A 21,515-nucleotide genomic window follows, 5' to 3' on the forward strand; every position below is an offset into this window, starting at 1 on the left:
ATTGTGTTATTCATCAGTGATTCGCTGCTGGGGGAAAAATACTCCCCAGAAGCTTTTTGTTGAGGTGATGGAGAAAAAAATAAACACTTTGAGAGCAAGTAGACTTGGGAGTTGTTGAAGCTACAGGCTGAATGCTGCCAACATGCATGGAGTATTTGAACAGTGTTAAGCGAATGGGTTTCAAATTGTATATGTGCTATTTTATAGTTACTTGTGAAGTTTCTGCTCAAATTTAATGAAATTTGGTTGAAACGTATAGTCTGGCAGCAACTTTTTTGTCAAACTATAAAGAGTTTTTAAGGAGTTCACATTTGGTTCCTTTGCAGCAGTCGTAATGTGTGTAAGAAAAATGTGATTTGTTATGTTACACGTCAGTTCCTTGGAGGGAATGCCATCTTGTTGACAGCACACTTGAGCCCCATTTTCTGCGAATGCCATTACACAAATTGACTGCCAGTACGCGTGGCTCTCACTTCAATATGCTCAGACGTGATGAGACATCTTGATGGATCATACAGGTCTTCAATTGGAGGCAAAGTTGCAGAAGAAATGAGTTCAAGTCACCCAGAGATGCATCCATTTTGCCCCACTATGTCACCAAGGAATAGGCCCTCATCATCAGGGTATTGTATTGCCTTCAGAATAAGAAATGGCCACTGTGAAACGTCGCACCGTGTTTTGTGCAATCCCGCTAAAATGACCGTAGGCGTCATGATGTCAGATGGAGCACACTGGCGGTACAGAAATAGGAGAAGTTTGTCCTTCCTCTTCAGTTGATTGAAGAGAAAGAAAGAAAAACCTGGGAGCGCAGACAGCGTCATTGAAACGATGGAGTCTCATTTCTTCAACTAAAAAATTCAGTCTGTTTGGAAGAAAAGTCCTCGGTGCAATTAAACCCCAATGGCTATGCGTGCGGCCTAAGCACCGGTCAGTATTTCGGTCATTCCCAGTATGAAACTGTACCGAATATTCACCTCACCTCTGGGCGAGTAAATAATTAATCCATTTAGGTTTATATCGTATCACCTTGCATTTAGGGTAAGAGATGGCAACATTCCAACATGTAGTTTTAAAACAACACCGGCGAAGGCTGGGCAATACACTCAGATCCAACTTGAATGATGCCTTGTAGATGCCACAGCCGTTAAAACTCAGTCCTTCAAAGTGTTAGGTTATCCCGAAATTTTGGACATTTTCGCCAACACTTCAAATTTGTTATGCCTTTTATATCCGAATCGAATTATAAAGTTCCTGCTCAAGTTTCAGTAACTTCAATATGTAACCGTCACTGCACAGTACTCACAGACTCACTTATGATCAACGGACGTCGACAGTAGAAGTATTCAAGGATCGAAAGTTTTTGGGGTTGGGGCTTGCCACCGAACTTTAATGAGGCGAACAAAGCATATCCCTTGAAAATTCAACTTTGAATTCGTAAAATAAAACATTAATGGCAGACACATACAGACAGTCACGAGATTCTTACAGTGCTTGATCTTTGGCGTGCAGTTGATCCGACGTTATACAGTTTCCTTTCTAATAACTATTTCCGCAGACTTTCTCTATGGAAGATTAGTGATGACGAATTCGCCAAAGGCGTCATCAAAACAATCACCACGTTCCCGCCACATGAGCAATTCAATTAAGTCTAATACCACGTGACATCTTAGGGCCTATATGCTCTCGCTAAGAAGTCTTACAGATTTCACTTGTTTGCTTCACACTCAGAGATCCAGTTTCTTCAAATTAAACTGGAGGCTGAAAGCTTTTCCCAATTGATTTTTCCAAAACACATTAATGGATTGCCAGGTTTCGTCTTTTCTAAACCCTGAATACAGGTATTTATAAAGGCGCAACACCCAGGGGTTCCTCTTCAAGATCTTAAAGAGCATGTTACTTGTTTGACATTTGAGCAGAGTGGATATACTTCAATTTGTAAAAATCAGTTGAATCTGTCTTCTAATGTTACACCGCAAGGTAAAAATATGCTGGGACAGCCAGATAACCCCGGAAAGATATCTTCTCAGCGAGGTTTCTTCAACGAGATCTGTAACAGAAATTTAAGAATGAAATCACGCTCCAAGTTGACTTAATGCGTGAAAAACAAAATCATATTTTTATATTTCTTTGGAAATGTTTGTCCGGTGGCTTTTCACGAGATATTCATAAACACGAAGTACTTCGTATGTAGATGTTCACCAGCACTTCTAATCGAAAGGCTTTCTTGAATTTGTATTTTTGGTTGGAGATGTGGTCAGAGTTTCATCTGCAGCTCTGCACGCTATTCAGATGAAAACACTTTACTGAAGGTGTTTTGCAATGCAACAGTTCGTCACTGCTTTGACAAACATGGTTTTGTGGCGCCACCTATTTGTTGTCATGAAAATGGAATGTATTTTAGAATTTTTAGGGTAATTGAAGCACCATGGAGACGATTGAAGTGAATGAACGGTTTCTTTTACATAGATGTAAATAAAAAGAGTGATCAAGCAGTCGCAGTAGGGTTGACATCATCAACGAGTAGGAACACGTCTTCTTGCAAAGGCAGGATGTAAACCCACTGCAGTGTCAACTTGACGTTGGAGTAGTTGAGACGGAATGAAATTAATCTGTGACCGTAGCTTATAATTTTCAGTTTTCCATTTCCTTTAATAGTTTCTTGAACATCCAGGTTAAAGTAAGTAGGGCCTACTTTTTGTTGGAATGGGAGTAGGACTGGGCGTCATGTTTCCTCGCGTGTTTTCCATGTAACTTGGAGCCTTGTTTTGCACATGACACGAAAAGGTTGAACAGTCGTACGGAATTTTGTATTCAAATCTTTCATGAAAGCTGTTCGAGTACTGGGCTAATTTCCGCTTCACGTAATTTACAAAGTAACTTAGGCATGAAATTGCTTGTTATGAAGATTTGAGATGTATACGAATTCCCTTTGGTCACCTACAACGTAGGAACATGCATTCTGTTTACGTTTCTTTCACTTCGTAGCCTCAGAAACATGAGTTGCAAACTCTGCTTCTGATCTGTACCGGCACTCCAGCCTAATTTCAGACAAGATGCTAGAGGCAACGTATCCGTCTTCGACACACAAGCTGCCTGACTCGACCTACGTGGTTTGTAATATCGGTAGTGAATTCATTCTGGACATGAGAAAAGGGGAAAAAGTTGTGATTGAATGTGACCTGGAGGGTCCGTTTTCTGAAATGTCAAGCAAGGTAAAGTGCCTTTTCCCTCTTCCTGTCTCTTAGTTACTCGGTGGATTCACTCAGCTGCCGAGCTGGTTTCTTACAGTTTGCATAATGTACGCGTAGAGCATTCTGGTGCTGGCATGACCGGTGTTTTGTCTTTAAGTTGAGTTCAAGTTTGCATCTTTCGATTTATATCCGTCATTTTAGCCACGTGACCTGCTGAATCGGCGTAAAGTTGGGTGCTCTCAAGGGCGTTTTAGTGTAAACAATTTATGTTTGAACTTCCCATCTGTTAAAATACTTCTAAAAATCGCCTTTGAAACACATAGGTAAAATAATCTTCAGTAACTGCTTTTGATGATAAGTAAGTATGATGTTGTAGAGTATTAAGCTGGAAGCAACGATTCCTGTGGACAGTTGTGAAATTATTCCAAGTTCTATCATCCCGAGACTTGTTAATCAGCTCTTGCTTCGTACATGCAGTTTGGCTATGCATAGTTGCTGGTATGGTATCAATCATGATTTAGTCGCCAGACAATTTACGCTCGAATTCCATGTAGTTCAGTTCGAACCTTGGCGTGCTGACAGATTCTGCCAAGCGTTTCTCCTCATCCTTTTGAGTGGCTCAGCTGTGCACTGTTTATGGCGTCATATTATGAAACGGCCCACTTGGGTTGAATGTGGGTCTTGATGTTGATATCAGCTGTCGTCCGTTAGCTTCAAAGGGAATAACTCAATTTACTGGTCATCAGAGAAATCCAAAGGAATGGATTCAGAATGACGTAGGCAACCATACATGTTATAGACCATTTCCACGTGCTGTATCGATGTAAATTCTTTTTATTTAGGCAATCACAGCCCAGAGGCGGCTAAGAAATAAACTTCAGTCAGAAAAAAATCATATCTCCTTTAAACTTGCAATAAATTCTATTACATCAGGCAGACGATTATACATGCATATTTCTGCTATTCTTTTGCACCACTCTGATCCAAAAATTAACACAAGCATACTGGTACTGGCTAAACGGTGATCGCAATTATTTAACCAAAACGGTGTGTACTCCAATGCAACTTGCTGGGTGAATGCAAAAAAACTTTAGCAAGGAAACACTCAGCGCTCTTTAACTGTGATTGTTATTCCGAAGATGTAGTCTTAGACCGACCTCTTTCACCATCCACGTGAAAACAACTGCACTTTTCACAAAGTTCCCTTGTGGATACAGAGGAGAAGACGCTTATGCAAACACATTACACTATGCACTTCTCTTCTACCATGACAGTTTCACTGTACTTCCCTGAGGTCAGCCTCCGACCGAACGTCCTGCCGTCCATCACCCGATCATGCGGCAGGGGTTAAGATTCTTGGCCACCTCTCGCTGTCATTTATGCGAAGAGAATTCCGCAAAGACTGTTTGAAAAGCAAAGCGTTTTGCCTCCTGACGTGTTTCTTGTTAGATAAAAAGAAATACCAGAGTCAGAGGCTTTGCGAAGACGGGAGACATATTTTAACGAATACAGAAGAATTTCGAAACAAAATTTATGGTAATTGAAAGTAAGAGGCATTGATATATTGATTTTAAAGCCTTGTGATGGATGTTTAAGTATAGCGATTACGTGATTTTTTATCAAGATGAAGTAAAACTTTTGCAGGTGCTTTGTGCGGTGGAGTGTGAATGTGATTTTCGATATAAACTCACAGCTCAATTCACTCAACAGAAATCATATATCTGATGGTTTCACAGTGCTTTTATGCTCTCTGTCATTGGGCAGCAAAACTCAACTGAATACCTGTCTAGAGTTGAGCTCATAAATCTCACATTCATCTTGACATTTACCTAAGCTCTCAAAGGCAACGTCCTCACCAAAATCTCTAATGTAATGAAAAAGTGCAAAAATACCTCAATTTGGACGATTTCCATGGCAACTAGTCGGAGATGTACGGCTGAAGCCCTGTCGTATAGTAATCGCGAATAATTCTGCAGACCCGAAGGTCATTTTGTACGTAAGAGACTTTTGCGGATACCTTTTTTCTGACGGGAGGCTATCAAGTCCCTGAAAGCGTCAGTTGCGTGTCAGTACCTGTCTGGAGAAAATACCGAAACCCTTCAGGTTAATAATTTGATCTTTTCTCTCTTCCTAATAATGAGCGCCTTGATACGAGTTATTTTGTCGTATATTGCATGGATAAAATGAAGGATAGTCTGTGGCTATGTGCACTTGGTGTAGAGTTCAGTGGCGTTTTGAGAACGGTGCATTTTATGTGAATTAGCGCATTGTTTCCAGGTTGGGTTTGAAATCATTTCTTATTTCTCTGTCTGGTTGCAATATAAGACAAACATACTGCTGGCATGTAAGAAAAGCCCCTCGCAATTTAGTTTTAATTTATATTTCGGTTATTATCTCCGTTGTCATTCAGTAAGTTTTTCCCTTATTTGCCTTCCTTCGTAATTCTGCCATCCGACATTTCACTTTTTTTTTCAAAAGGCAGTGCCCTTAACCCCCTTCCTACAAATACAAACACGATTCGGCTTAGCGCATAATTATTTGCTATAGCAAAGCAACCAATTCAAAACCAAATTCTATAATTTTGATAGAAAGAGATGATGGTATTACAATTACGCAGTTCTCTCAATGGTGAGCTTCCATATCTCAAGAGGATTATAACCATCCGGCATATTGCACTGCGAGAAATAATATTTCAATGTCATCACAACTACGTGTATTTTTTATCAAACTCACCTAATGGAGTTGGAAATGCACACGCGTTTTTCCCTTTTGTGGTCTCAGCCACGACCAATTAGGTTCGTGTGTGAGAATCGGCGTCGAGTTACTCCCCTACGTGTTCACCTGCCGATACCCAATCTAACAATTATAAGCTATTGCAAACTCGACAAGGGAAAAGACAAATTACCTGTTGGAGCGATCGCGCTTACTGCATTGCATGCCTTGTCATTCTGTCCATGTTTGCTAACTCTCCCGTGTTTCCGTCCAAGGCCTCGCTAGTAGCGGACAGACTATAAGGGAAATGGGTTCGTCTCTTACAAAATACAAATCCTCGTCTCAGTGTTGTGTATTAACAATCACAAAGTTCCATATGCCGGATATTTACTCGTTTGAGAACAGATGTGGCGCCGGCAAACTCTAACCGTCTTAATGCCGAGAGATAAGAAAGTGGTTGTGATATAATCTGACAGGATTTTTAACGGTGAACGGGTTTCAGTCGTGCCTTACGGAAAAAAGATATCTTTTCCAATTGGATTTTGACGGCGAAAGGAATGATCGGGAAGCTAGCACGTTGCTGAGACGATAGTGATCGTCAACTCCTCGTGACACCTGTCTGTCGAAGACAATGACTTGAAGCAATTTGCGACAGCACATGAATATCTTTGAGCTCTGTGCATAATGGCCCTAAGTATTATGTCCTTTGCTACATGCTCTTTTTTATCCTTCAAGGGACCCCATACACATTACTGGCAATATCTTTATGTGAATGGAGGAAACTTCAATTTAGCATTAAATCGGAACTATCTGCCATGGTGTAATATTGAAATATTTTCTGAATTTCTGGATGTCATGATTAATATCGGAACATGTAGCAAAAAGAATGCGCTGTCTATTGCTGTTCGTGCAGTGTTAACACAAAGCCCATTTCCCCTTGTCCCCCCGAATTTAATCAAGTAAATAAGAAAGCAGCACCTTCCCAAAGATTTTCCTGTCATCGCAAATAGATGAGTTGGCAGTGGTTTTCATTTTCTTTTTTCTTCTGGCATGTTAATTCCTTTCAAATTGTACGGCCAACCTGAAGAGCTGACGGACAATGGAAGCTTCAGATGGTACGAGTAGAGGAAGATAACCATACAATAGATGCAAACATGGATGAATAATGTCTCATCTGCCCAAAGCTGAATGCTTACAAAATAATTTCATTTGTGTCAGTCCAAAGCACTACTGAATTTTCTGTAGTGCAATTCTAAACGACAAGTGTAACCTTCGTTTCACTTGCAACCTGCTGAGGCACCATTTCTTAGTGTATCAGGCAAAGCTGTGAGGAAATGTCGTTCAAAATAACTTCAGACATCCAAAATAAGCATCTCATGCACATCTATCTTAGTGTCACTGTAAACTGGCTGCGTTCGCAGTGAGTCCAACCATATTCGTGTACTCTTAACAAAGGGAACTTTTGCACGGTTTAGATAATTATGAACTAAGTATTATAATAGATTATTGCTGTAATTTTATGAATAAATCCTGGGTCAACGCGCGCGTGATTTCGAAGAAATGACGTATTGAATGATTTCTACATCATGAGCTTCAATGACGTGTTATAATGAATTTGAATCTTCTGGTTTGTTACAAATGGTAGTCTGCCAAGTGGAATAACTTTTCGGTCATACATGCTCTTTGATAAAGCCTTACAATTGAGGCTTAGTGTAGATCACATAGACACTGGATTTAGCATGTAGATTGAGTGACGTTGAGTCAGGCTAAGTATTCTTTGGCGGTGAAACACAGACTGAACCAGTAAGGACAATTTAACTAACTTACTACTTCAGCGGCATACAACAGCTCATCGATTTAAATGACTGCCACAGAAACAAATGACTAGTGAAATAAATGTCTCAGTGCTTAAATTCATTTGATTTTCACCTTTAATCGCTTATTTTCTGTTTCAATTGAACTTGTCTACTTGGTAAACATGAACAGTCACGACGACTGAATAAGTAATTTCCTTGCGTAGTACCGTGTTGTTTGCGCAAGTTGTTAAAGGGTGATTCTCTTAGCACACCTGACCACTGCACAACCACGCGTTTCCATTGTCGGCTGAGACACTATCCGTCAGGTTTAGGGACATGTTCAACCCGAAGACGCCATCAAAGCAAACTGAAAGTGGGTTTGTATTCCCAACTTCGAAGCCTTTTAGGTACGACGCTTAAAATGCTATCCGCTGCATCGATTGATTCAGCTTTCCTATTCTGGAGATGTGTAGCGACGAGCACATTGCAGAGGGAACCTGGCATTTACACGCTCGATTTCCATCGGTTCGGCACGGAGTGTGTTGACTGTCCCCACTACTAGACCTACTCGACTTGTCGGTACAGATCGAGTGCAGCCCTTATCGACGACAGTAAATAGGTCGGGCTTGCCTTATGGGCTCAATATTGAGTGGGAACGATAGTAACATAAAAGAAAGAAAACCTTAGAGTCTAGCCCCAGAAGGCATTGGCGGTACACACCAGTCAGCCAAAAGGTTGTTGTTCCACTTGCAAAGGGCAAAGTATTGTGGAGGTTGATTTGTGGCTACAGCTTTTTTAATTGCAGGAAGAAAAATTGTAAATTTTGTGACTAATCTTCCTGCTTTCTTGAGACAAATTAGTCTTTGATTCGTACTATATCCAAGATGTGTTAGGTTTTTGTTTTCTTTTTTTTTTCTTTAAACGGGGCCTACCTTTCCTTTTAACCAAGTTTGAATCGATGTGTGCACTTAAATTCTCTGATACCTAATTTCTTTTCCCACGTCGCCATCAGGGTTCGCACAGTCGTTTGTAAAAGTGCACTTTGTCTCATTTTTGCATGTCTTCAGATATGAATTGCAATATAAGACGGGTGACAGTTGAACCCACAAAGATTGCGGTATATAGTCTTAAAAACATACTCCTCACCCACGCGTGGCAACATCAACATCCAACATCAAAATGATTTATCGTTTATCCTCTTCGGTTCCTAAAACCGTAGAATGGAAACCCCCTACGTTATATGTAGCCATTACAGTGATTTACAGATGTTTTAAGGAAGTTTTACCAAGCTTAGAACAGATCTCTACTGTGCACAGCATGTAGTAACTGAGTTTGATGGATTTGACACTGTAGTGAACACATGTGAGTTTTACCTGCATGCCTGGACCAGCTGGTATTCAAAAGAAAGCGATTTTGTGTGACTTTTAGAAGCTCTTGTGTTCGATACTATTTTTCAGTTTTGAGGGTGTTTTAGCCGTCTCTCTCCCTCAAATCAAGCTAGGTCTGTTTTGGTCGCATGAATCCCTTGGTGGCGCTATTGGTTGGAAAACTCGTGTATTTGACGTCTGTCTCGGAGCATTATGTTGCGTCATAGATAATGCAAGCAGTCGTTTGGAAATGTCTAATCTGTTAGTTGTTTGCACTCCCTTCTTTTATGGCCGGGGGAAAACGAATCGTTATAAGCGTTGCTGATAGCTCTGTATACGTCTATGCATTTGATTGATTTGAGATACAAAGAACAAAAAAAATCACACGATAATCCCTCAGCAATTTATACTTAACGAACGAACTGCGGTCATTGGCCCCATGCCCCTGAGGCCATTATCTTCTTCAGGCTCATTTTCTTTAATTAAAATTTTTTTAATTTAAGTGAGTAGATTTTAACAAGTCATAAATCTTGTCTAGAAATTTGATTCATTTTGTGCTAGATCTAATGGAATTGCCATCGATTCATTATTGTGTAATAAGATTTCTTGCAGTGCTGTAATATGCTCAACACAACCCGTCTGGTTTCTAACTGGTAATGTGTGCACTAAAATGCAGAGTTTATTCAAATGGGAAATCAGACAATTTAATCGTTGTTGAAGTCCAGACACATTCAGGATTGTAACATAATTTATGTTGAAGACCCTAGAATCTGATGTGAGCTGTCATGGGCATGCAGGTGATGAGGCCGCTACATAGACTTGTACATATGGCGCCATTCAATTTGAACAAGACCGTTAGACCCAACACACTTAAGTTCTGCCCTTACACCGACCTGTAAGGACAAAGCCTAGTACCAAATGAATATACCAAAATGCAAAGCCAAATTAATATCACCGAAAGGCATCCTTTAAGACTTCATCCATCAAGCATATCTTGATGTATGCAGATAATGTCACGATTAGATGTCTAATTTTTGTTCAATTTTTCACCAGTTTTGCAATTTTAAAAATGCTGCTCAGTCTAAATTGAAAGCCAAGATTCACTGAGTGTAGGAGAGTTTTGGGTAGTTCATTTATTAATGCATTTTTTTACGGATGTGGGTGGCACTAGATTGAATGTGCAGCTTTAGCGACTGCATATTGGCGCAATGTTTCCATTCAACACTCGCCGATGAGGTAGGTCCATATTCCGGCTATGGCATGCCTGACTGCATCGCTCGGTCTCTACACCGTCGGGTCGATGGGGGAAGCCGGCCGTATGGCTTCATGTCCAGATGAAATTGCTTTAAAGGAATCTGTGTACAAAAACGACAAATAACTTTAGCCTTAGTTGTTCATAGTACATAAAAAACTATTGGAATTATGGTGAAATGAAGAAATACCTCCAAATTATGCATGGAGTTGTGGATATATCATATACCGGACAAAAGTGGACAAGACAGGACATAGAGCCCACGACCAACGAACAGAAAGGAGACATTGACTGTACAAAATTAAACATTAAATCGATCATCGTCTGATTGCCCCATCCAGAAGCTATTTCCTCATTGCTGTTTGAAGCACGGCAGTGAATATCCAGAAGCTATTTCCTCATTGCTGTTTGAAGCACGGCAGTGAATATCATTACCAGATTGCGTTGGTGTGAGTAGGTTATATAAAATTGTCGCAGAAATTCAGCAGAGTTTCTCCACTACATCCGGCCAACTTTGACTGATTTTCGTATTTCTTTCATAGAAGTTACTAATTGACATAATTCACGTGAGATGTTCGTTCTTTAATTTTTTTCAAACAATTTCTGACCAGTCCAAATTGTTTTTTTCATTATAAGCTGCTCTCTGAACATGGAAACTCAATCCCCATCCAATTACGAGTGTATTATTTGCCTCATAATGTCACACGATATATCATTTGTCACCTCTCCAACCAAGTTGCAAATTAACCTGTGGCGATGCGTAATTGAACTTGACGCCATTTTGAGCGGATAAGGACATTCGTGATAAATACATAAAACTTAGGATTTGTAAATTAGTATCCTGAGCACATCCGCCAATTGCAGGGTCAAAATGTCATTCGTTTCGCAAAAGAGCCTTGTACCTGGAGGACGTTGGACTCTGGTGATTTATCATTAGCCTTTTTCAGTAACAATTTATCAGTCTCTTAACCTGGATTGAACAGCTTGGAAGACCGTTCGGATATCGTAGGCGACAACGATAAAGACCAAGCATCAACATCAATTTCTTCCCGCTGTCACATGGATCCTGTCTCCTTGCGGGCTTTCTGGCGCCGTCACACTTGGCACACCATTTGGACTTATTAAGTACCAGTCTACGCCATCAAGTACTACTTTCTGAAAAACATGTCTTGTCCTTTGATGTAAACCTCCCATAAGCCACGCTTGAACAATGCTTGCGTCGTTGGTCTGTGAAAATATGGACTTAGTACAGTCTCCGATTCAAAAAAAAAAAAAAATCGGCGCACACCATCACGATGGATGTCACATGTGGCTGAGCTGGCCTTGTGTCAAAATGTTCGTAAGCGTTCCCGCTGTGATTCAACGATACGCGCCAAACACATTGTATAATAGGCATTTTTTTCCATGGAATAAATTTGACAAAAGTGACCTCGTCATTCATGAAGTGTTCGGCGTCTTCTAAATCGAATCTTACATGGAATTGAACACTCCCTCGTCTTGCCTATTGATTGAATGCCCACAATGAAATCTCTTTTTCCCTCGCGAGATCACGCTTCGTCACTCCCGTGAAGTCTTTCTCAGACTTATTACACAGTAGACACAACGAACACGGCGAATGCATGGCCCCCGTGCAGCGCTGGTACACCGCCTAATGCATGTTTCTCAGCGACTTCCCTCCCACGGAATTGGAGACAAGACAAGTTTTTAGGTTGTGTATCACCGACTAAAATAATTTAATTTGACAATATTCCAGCCCAGGGTGATGATTCAGTAATTCGGCGCGTGGTAAACCGAGTCCCTCGGTCGTCGTTCAGCCCGCGGGATGTTTTTCAGTTTGTGCCGCCGATGTACAGACTCACAGTGCGCCCGTCTTCGACACTGCGCTGCGACGCTCCTGTAGCGTAGATTAAAGCACATGGAGTTGTCACTCAAATTTTCTTTTTTTGGCTTGGATAGCTGGTCCTTTTCTGGTCGAAACGTCCTGCTGGATGTTTTATTAAAAAACAGTGCATGCAGTTTACCTTTGTCGTAATTTGTACAATTAGGACTAGGATTCATTTGTAGCTATCTGAGCAAAATATAGTAAAATTAATACTTACAGTATAGTGGCTGCATAAAAAGACTGACATATCTTCAACAGTTGTAAGTAGCACTTGAATATTTGCTTATTTATGGATTATGATTTTCAGAATTATGTCGCATAAAGTAGAGTTGAAGTATCATTAAAAACCTACGCTATAGGCAAAGAATAAATTGGTCTCAATCCCGCGCTTAGTAGAAGGTTTACCACAGCCTGATTTACATTTCGAAAGGTAATTGAATTAGTACTTGGCTGCCTCAAACAAAAATAAAACGGTGCCTTGCAAAGTGATTTAACAAAGATCTTGGGCCCAGGGTTTATCTGGCCAGACAGGGTTCAAATACCAGAGTGAGGAGTGAGGAAACAGACGGGTCAATTTTATTCAGGTGCTGAATGTGCCCGCAAGGGTTGTTATTAGGTTAAATGCTTTTTAAATTCCTCTTTGTACGATATTATTATACCAATCACATTTATTCACAATGATGTGATGTATCAATATAAGAAAATCAAATAATCATTTAAGATGGCAGAAGCTGTAGCCGATTAAGAACAACACGGACAGAATTTTGATACGAATCACTAAATTGAACTAAAAAAATGGGATTACACACAACTTGCGGACGCGTTGTGTCAAGGTTAGAGCTATTTACCATTTCTCACAATTGTAGTCGCATTTCAAGATTGCAAATATGTGGCGTGGCTGCAAATTCCAAGGTAAAATCAGGAGATGATAAGGATAGACAGCCGACCTTTACAACTTCCCAGCGTAGTTTCCTGGGCCATCAGTATGTCCCCTGTAAGCTACCTCCCTCGGATTCCCTAGGTATAGCATCAACCCCCACAGTCACGTCTCCATCTCACTTCGACCGAGACATGACTGAGGTCCTCTGTCCTGCATAGCAGAGCACGTTCCCTTCAGGGTCTCGTCGTGCCCCGGCAAATTAAAAACGGCGCGGTGCCTCACGCCCGCCAATTGATCGAATATTGATCGGAATAAAATTGGAAACGGGATCTCTCATAGCCAAAATGATAAATGCCTTGATATGGATGGGATATGGCCCCTCTTTTCGTTTAAGTGTTATAGTCTTCATTATATTGCTCACTAAGGCCTCTTGTAAAAGATGAAGAAAGGAATTATAAGGAGGACGCACAAGGTTGCGATATTAATACGCACTGCATTGAATTTCATTTTGTTCACTTTAGACTTGAGAATTTATAATCATTTATTATGAGTTGTTAGCAAGGTTGGGTGCAATCAAGCATTTACTTTCAGCTCTCAGTATTTCGAAAGAGAAAAATTAATAAATGACCATGTTTTGATTTGAAATTGACAACTACAACTTCGCCGGCGTTTACAGTGGATTTTAACTTCGCGCAAAATAAGTATCCAGGGCCAAAAAAGCTTACCGTTGCCTTTAAAAATGCATGACTATGAACCAATCATAAATGGGTTTCTTTTCTGGAGTAAATAACGAGTGACGTCACAACGCTTGACGAGTATTGGCTAAGGTGTACTTGGTTGTTTACCTTTCAATTTTATTACGTCACGATGACAAGTTAGCGTCATTCGTCCCTTGGCTTCATTACCTCAAGATTTCTCTTCCATTTGCGTGTTTTTTTGCGATTAGCCCGATGATGTATGCCATCATGCCCCTTGGCCATTTTGCCAGAAGCTACCGTATATACAACCCAGGCTAACGCCGTTCTGCAAACTCGTTACCTGTATTTTGCGCCGGTGCAAATATAATCAAGCGGGGGAAAACCGATTAACGTGAATCACATACGTGGATAGGCCGAAGCAGGCAAACATCTCAATCGATTTTGTCCTGGCTTACAAAAGTTGACGTCATGTCCGAAAACAGCATCAAGTTTTCCAATTTGGCGAAGGGACGATGACGGAGTGTATTACGTGAGCCTCAGGCGGGCCTTACATCAGTACTAATGACTATAAGCTCGGGTCGTTTCACCTGCCTTTTGAAGGCAATGCTGTCGTATGAGTTTGGGGAGAAATTGATGAGGGTCATGTTGTCGTCTATGTGTAGGCTAAGCGAGCTATAAGCGACCCAGCGGCTAAGGCGCCGTAGACTCTGGTCGTAGCAAGCAGGCACCTGTCAGTGTTCATTGAGGCTGCGTGTCTTACGTCTTACTGGCTTTGAGCTTGTGATATGATTATTCGGGTATACATCAAAGTCAGATTCATGTTACAGACGCAATGTGATATCTATTTCCCTAGTCAACGTCATCCTTTCCAAGCCGATCTGATACTTACAAGGTTTGGTATAAAAGCCATTCATTAGTTTAACACACACTTAGGCCTATAACGGGGATTTGTGTTTACATTATCAAAAAACGTAAATAAATGTTCAGATTCCAGAAAATAAACTATGTGGGACTGATTACTTGTGAGATCAGGCATTAAAGTCATAGAGCAACTAAGAACAGAGCATGACTGAGCAAAGAAAAAATAATGTTCGCATAGCAAAAGCGGGTGACCAGCTAAAACGTCATGCAATGTATATTGGAAGCGGGTTTCCAGCATATTGCCGCCACATGCATCAATTCCCTAAGCTGAATGCATTCTGCGCATGAGTAGTATGAAATTAGGCCTTAAAATAATTAATAGTGGTCTTTTAAATCGTTGACCAACACATCATCGCCATACCCTACCGTAGTTGAATGCTCAAAATATATATCGCGCATGTTTTGTAGTACTCATAAGAAGATAAATGTATGCGCCTTAAAGAAGCGACGGTTTATTATTATACGGGCATGTTCTGGTGGATTGTTTAGAGTTCATCTGTTTGTTCATGTCAGTCAATGCCATACAGATATGTATGTTTTATATAGGTGCTTAAAAGTAGGATCATTCACAGGTCAAAGCTCTTTCAATAATTCAAATTTTGAAACTTTACTTACCTCCTCTAAATGGAACGCCGTTATGTTTATTCATGATTTGGAATTATAGGGCAAAGAAGTCTCACACAAGACTCCCCACTCTAAATCTTTTGTTTTTTTTGAAAATTTAAATTTGTAAAGGTGGAGTTGATCATTTACAGCATCCAAAAAACCCAAGCAAATTTTATTTTAAAAAACTGACTTGGTTTGAAAATAATTTAACTCCCTGTAAGGTTATTTCGCCTCGTATGCTGCAATTTTGAAGAAGGCTATAAGAGATATTAATTATTCAAGTACAAAATCTGAGATACCACCCTGGTACATGATCTTTTTACATATGGCTCCGTTATCCAAACTCAGATTCGCTATCAAGTACTCGATCTTCGTACTCGAAGCTAGAAAATAGTTACAAATTTTGTGTCCTACCCGCTAGACTCGGTGAGAATACAAACACACAAAGGCTTAGCCCCTGCATTAGGCCTCTTGAAACCAGACTTCTTTATATGGTGTTGATCGACACACATGCGAATCACTGGGATTAAAGCAAAGTTTAATTGGAATAAAACTGGCTTATTGAAGACTTAGAATCTGTTGTACGTGACGTAATTCATACCCATTGTTTTGAGTCATATTGTTTTGCACTGCCTTCATTTTGAGATCGAATAGAATTACCTCTACGTCAGTATTAACTGGGAACAAGTCGTCTTACTCTCAGTAAATCGTCGGTTATTAAGTGGTTTTTAAGACCAATTGAACAATCATGCAGATGTAGAAATCTGGGGAGACAAATTCTTACCAGTGCACGAGGTAAACCCGTTGATATCAAAGGTTCTTGGTATTTCATTGGCATTTTACCTCACCGACAAATGGTTTTCTGAATCGGATATGTATGGGAATACTATATTAAACATAACTCAAAAACTGCATCTCCCAAAACTATCATAATTATATTAAAGGAGCAATTTGGAATGTAAGGGGTTTCACCTTTTGTAATTGACCGTTTGGTAAAACCTTATTACGTACGGAGACTGGAATAACTAGTCATCCATAGAAACCTATTTTACGCTCAGGTTACCTTCCTTCGATGCCTGATTATTTACTCACGTTTACCCCAGACCTTTTTCTCAAATCGAGCGCGTTAATTGTACTTGAGCAAAGTAAATCTGTAATCGTTCATTGGCCGTATAAAAGGCGCAAACTTAATAACCCTATTTATTTACTGGCCTATTTCGTGCGACTGGAGTCATCAATTAATGTTAGCCTTGGTTTTGCACCGATACAACCAGTACTGTAACCTGTTATCTGATAACATCGTTATCTAAATGACGGAAACATATAAGGAAAGAATTCAATTATTAGATTGCAAGTCCGCCCCACTCCAAAGGTAAGAACAAATATAATTTGTTTGGGCAAGTTTTCTAAATAAATAAATGATAAATAAATGACAAAAAAGAAAGAAAGCGGGGCAGTGTATAAATTCACAACATTGAGAGGTAGTTGATATGATGACATTCCAAAATATGCCGGATTCAAAACAGTCTGTCGAATGCGTCTCGGGATTCGCTATTCAGTTTTACATTTCCAAAACTCAAATCCTAAAGCAATACATGTAACCTTGTGTCTTCTATTAACCGCTGACTGGATTGCCCCCTGTTGTCCTCTTCGCTGTATTGAAAAATATCGTATCTCATCTTGTCCTCTGCACCCTTCATGAGAAATTCAATTCAATCACCGAGCAAGGGCAATTCTGTGTCAAAAACCTCCACGGGGTAATTGTGTAGAGGTACCGCAGTCTGTGATGGGGATTACACGGCTCAAGGTATATGTTGATACAGCTGAGAACAGTGAACTGTACTGTTCATCAATCCAGCAAATTTGTGGTCGGGAGATTATTCTCGGGTCGCTTCGCAAGTTGTTTCTCTCAGGGCTGCTGATCAGTTTTTGTCTTAACAACAGACGTATTTTCTTTTGTAAGTACCGCATTGTTAAATGTTGTAAACTTATGTTGGTTGGATAAGTCTATGGTTAGGGCATTTGTTATATTCTTGCGCGAACATTGATGGTTCGATGCTAGTTTATCGTGTGTGGATTTTCGGTCACTTTTCAGTGAGATGAAAATCCGTGAATGACACCTGAACTTTTAATATGATCCATAGGTACACAAAAAAATCAACTTAAGTATGTACTGCCATTATTTTAAAACAATCCGTTCCTATCTATCTACTATGTATGATTCGGTTTACCACACACTGCACTGACTATCCTAAAATCTGCAATTTTAATATCATGACGCGCAAAATGGTTAAATAGCCAGCGTTTGTAGAAGTAGAGAGCAGTCTCCATATAAGCTTATTCCCCTTGTGTAAAATGTACCTGTCTCCTTTGCCGTCTTCCCCTGACACAGGCCTCTGTAAGTTGTTTGGTCTTTCCAAGTTGCTCTGGAGGAGGTGTTATATTCACATGGTTACTATGGTGACGAAGATTACGCAGTCAAGGAGTTCCTCTTTTTTCTTTCACACGTCTGCCTCTGCCTGGAGCAAGACAGCGTACAAGAGTGGCTTTCAAGCACCCCCTCAAACCCAGCGGCGTATTTGCGCGCCAAAAATACATCAACAGGGCGCGAAAGCGTTTTTCTAACATACGTGCGTTGTCATGAAGCACATAAAGGGCTTGAAACAGAATTGACATGTACTACATGTATAAGGGACTCATGGATTGGGTTTTTATGATCATTTTGTTATCGTGAATCAATTTTTATTTGCTTTTTTATTTGTGTTTTTTAATTGCTCTCCTTGCCATTAATTAAATTTTTCTGTTTCATATGACTTTGGTCAAGTTTGATGAAAAAATGGAATAATTGCGAACAGGGTCTGTTCTGTTGACGTCACAGTCGTGTTTTTCCTACAAGTAACTGCTAAAACTACGGCTGGCCGTCAGTACAAATGTGAAAGAATAATTCACAAAGTATTCAAAATCCCACTCAGCTATCAGAACAGCAGATAGTAATACAGGTACTACCAAATACTAAATGAAAATACAACCCAATGTAAAATTAATGAGACAGATGTGCATTTTGATTGAATTTGGGATAAAATCGAAAGCAAACCAAAAGGTGCCATTTTTGAAACCATTGGCCGCCCATACACGTTGTAGACAAAATGAGAGTGGTCTGAAGAAAAAAAATATGAAGCGTTTTCATTGTACCCATTTCATTAGTATAATATCAGGAATATTGTTGCAGTCTTTGAGATGTTATTTGAAAATGTTTCTTTGTAAAACAAGGCAGGCATAGTGTCATTTACATTGTTGCAAAGTTCTTCCGGCTCCTCCAGTTTTAATATTCATCAAACCGCTGTAATACCCTCTGTCTCTTTTTATAGTTGTAATAAGGTTTGGGACTTTAAGGGCTTTGTCTTCTTGGCTACACAAAGCAGAACAAATCCTGGCTCCTGGCCAGTTGTTCTCATTATCGCCTCTATATATAAACTCAAGGGGCTCCTTAGAGTCTAATTCTAGGAGATTCATGCAGACATACTTGCCTTTCTTGGCTCCTCTCCTCCTCAATGAATTCCCAAATAGCCTGTCTATTATTAGACACAGCTCCAAAGGGACGCAACATTGGCGGATCGACGTCATTCGGCGCTGTCTCATCATGCTCCCTGGGGCTACTATGGCATCTTCACGGCATGGCTCTGCGCTGCGACCAGAAGGGGCTCCTTGGTAAAATTGCCGGTGAGAAATCACAGATGGTACAGTCGAAGAAATTAAATTTTTATGCAGTTCATGTTCTCGGGCCAAATGCCCTCCTTTCTTTTCCCTGGTGTCTCTTTTCCCTTCTTCGTTATCCAGCCCTTCGTTTTGTTCTGCCCTTAAATGATTCCTTGATTCAATTCTTGGACAGCAGGTCTGAAGAGACGCCCATTCTCCGACCCTATTCGATTGATTGGAGACATTTTGCTCGGCGACTCTGAGACAGGGCCTAATTTTAGCGCAAGTCTGCATTGTAATCAACTTTAGGACGTTTTGTACGGCGGTGGGTAAAATAGACATGCCCGTGCACTTCTAGAAGAATTCAACTGGACGTGCCCTGATTTTGTCATTCACGCTGAACAAATTACTCCACTGTTGCACAATGCCCACACTCCATAGTTACAAAAAAAGCCCAAAATTCAGATGATTATTTTGGCTTCTTCTCACAACGGAGAGGGTCGACACTCCTGAAATATTCACGCTGTGAGCTGATTTACCTGATGACACCGGATAATAGCATGTTTTAACCTCTGCAAGTAACTGTATGCAATAAAAATGCATAATTTTCTTCTCCGTTTATTTACATCAAGCGGTTCAGTTTGTAAAGATGTGTCTGTTTTGCTGCATAGCTAGGCCTACTGTTCTCTGGGGAAATGGAAATGTGAGGCTCGGCATTTTGTGGTTATTGCCTAGTAGAGTGAAGTGTAAGGATAAACACTATCATAATGGCTGAACACAAACTATGATTAGTACGCATATCAATCTGTACCACCCTCTTTCATCTCACACCGCCAAATATTATCAATTTAATGGGGCTGAAGACTCGGCAGGCATCGATCCACTCTTCTTTGGTGACCATAACTCTTTTCTCCTTTGTGTTTTCTCTTCCCATTTGCATCCAAAGCCGTCGGCGCTGCCTCCCCGCCACTTAGATCTTGCTTTGCCGAGGCACAAGTGGTTCTCTCGCTGTCGCGTGGTTGCATCCTCTATCCTTGCTTGTCCTTGACTTTTCCTTCTTCTCAAGCAAACAACTCGAAAAATAAGGATGGAAAAAAGCTTCGTGGTGGTATACTGTTGCGTACATCACCATGGCCTGGGGTGTCACATTTTCAGTACTTTCTCGCTTCATGCCAATTTTCATCTTGATTTCATAATGTCCTTATCCCAAACACGTATCGACACAGTCCAGCCGTTCTGTAAGTACACTTCTACCTTGTGTATTGTCGTCTTTTGAATACATTAATTGCAAGCACCAGCCAGTCGCTACATAACACTAATCTCGTCCCTTCACTTTCTCCTGAATTATTTGGAATCTCAAAAGCCACTCTCAACATGGTAGAATCGACAAAAGTTTAATCTCATTTTGTCTGCAAAGCGCGTCGTCTTCCTCATGTCTACTTCCTCCCTCGACGCGCTTATTCAAGAGGTAGAGCCAAATAACGTTTTTCATGAGCCTGCCAAGAGCCCAATGAAACGACGGCAGGCTATCTGAAGATTCTGCCACTCGGGTGCCTTTCGGACCCTCGCCCAACTATCCTGCTCTCTCAATGTACGTTGTCGATGGGAACATGAGAGGGGTCATCTTCATCTTGACGAGACTGACGGATGCTCTTACCAAACAGTCGACCGAATTGCAAGATGGACATTGGTGCATCGACGGGGATTACAAAGGGGCAGTGACCGGGAATTCAGTTAATAACGGGCAGTGAACTCCATGCGAATGACTTTGACGATTATACTGAAATCTTTGATCATTCAGACGGGACGCGTGTATTTTCATCGCAGCGTTCCCAGATGATGTTTTAGGATTGGTTTTGATTGACGAGTCTGAAAGTATTCTTTTTGGGTGGCAGCTTTGGGAAAGAGGAGAATTAGAGAGCTTTGAATGGTGAACATGGTTTGAAGGTAAATCGCACCAGCTTGAACTTTTCGCCATTTAAAGTCACTTTATTCATTGAACCGGTCAACTGAGGGAAAAAGCAATTCTTCGTCAAATCACCTAAAAATCGGATTTTCTTGCTGATTTAGTTCAGTTCACAGTCTATGGTGAGCAATAAATCCGCTGAACCGATAAAAGCATTTGTGGCCTGTCTGTTTGCCGATTTAAAGTAAGACTCAACTGTATCTTTGCTGCCATCTTTCAACTTACAAGTGTTTCGGTACAAAGTTCCATATTATGTGAGTCATGCTATTCCCTTGACGCAAGCATTAAGGAGCTCATAATGTTTGGTTCAGTTTGGTGAAAACGTATTCCAGTGAAAGTTACAATTTCGTTATTTTTTCAGAAAATTAACCCAACTTCAGTTGTTTACTTTTGCATTGATTAGCACTGCTCTAAATTAGGAATACTTGAAACCTTTTGACGCTTTCTAGTAACCACATTATTTTGATCGTCGGGATTCGCGGCCACGGCTCATAAAGACTCCAGGCATTGTCTACATCTACGATAAATTGCAGCAATTTATAACAGAC

General features: G+C 40.5%; 2 long non-coding RNA genes across 2 annotated transcripts in view; one reads left to right on the top strand and one right to left on the bottom strand.

Moving 5' to 3' along the window:
• LOC110978848 (uncharacterized) overlaps positions 1–21,515 on the top strand; it is a 72,348-nt gene that overhangs the window by 5,125 nt on the left and 45,708 nt on the right. The gene's annotated exons all lie outside the window — the stretch shown is intronic.
• On the bottom strand, positions 4,008–6,062 carry LOC147796725 (uncharacterized). The gene is made up of 3 exons (XR_015427872.1): positions 5,925–6,062; positions 5,084–5,268; positions 4,008–4,632 (listed from the first exon to the last, which is right to left on the bottom strand). It is a non-coding gene; the product is annotated as an uncharacterized LOC147796725 (long non-coding RNA).

Source organism: Acanthaster planci, linkage group LG15 (genome assembly GCF_054643075.1).
Source record: "Acanthaster planci isolate LZ-2023a linkage group LG15, COTS_SCS, whole genome shotgun sequence".
Taxonomy (NCBI): Eukaryota; Metazoa; Echinodermata; class Asteroidea; order Valvatida; family Acanthasteridae; genus Acanthaster; species Acanthaster planci.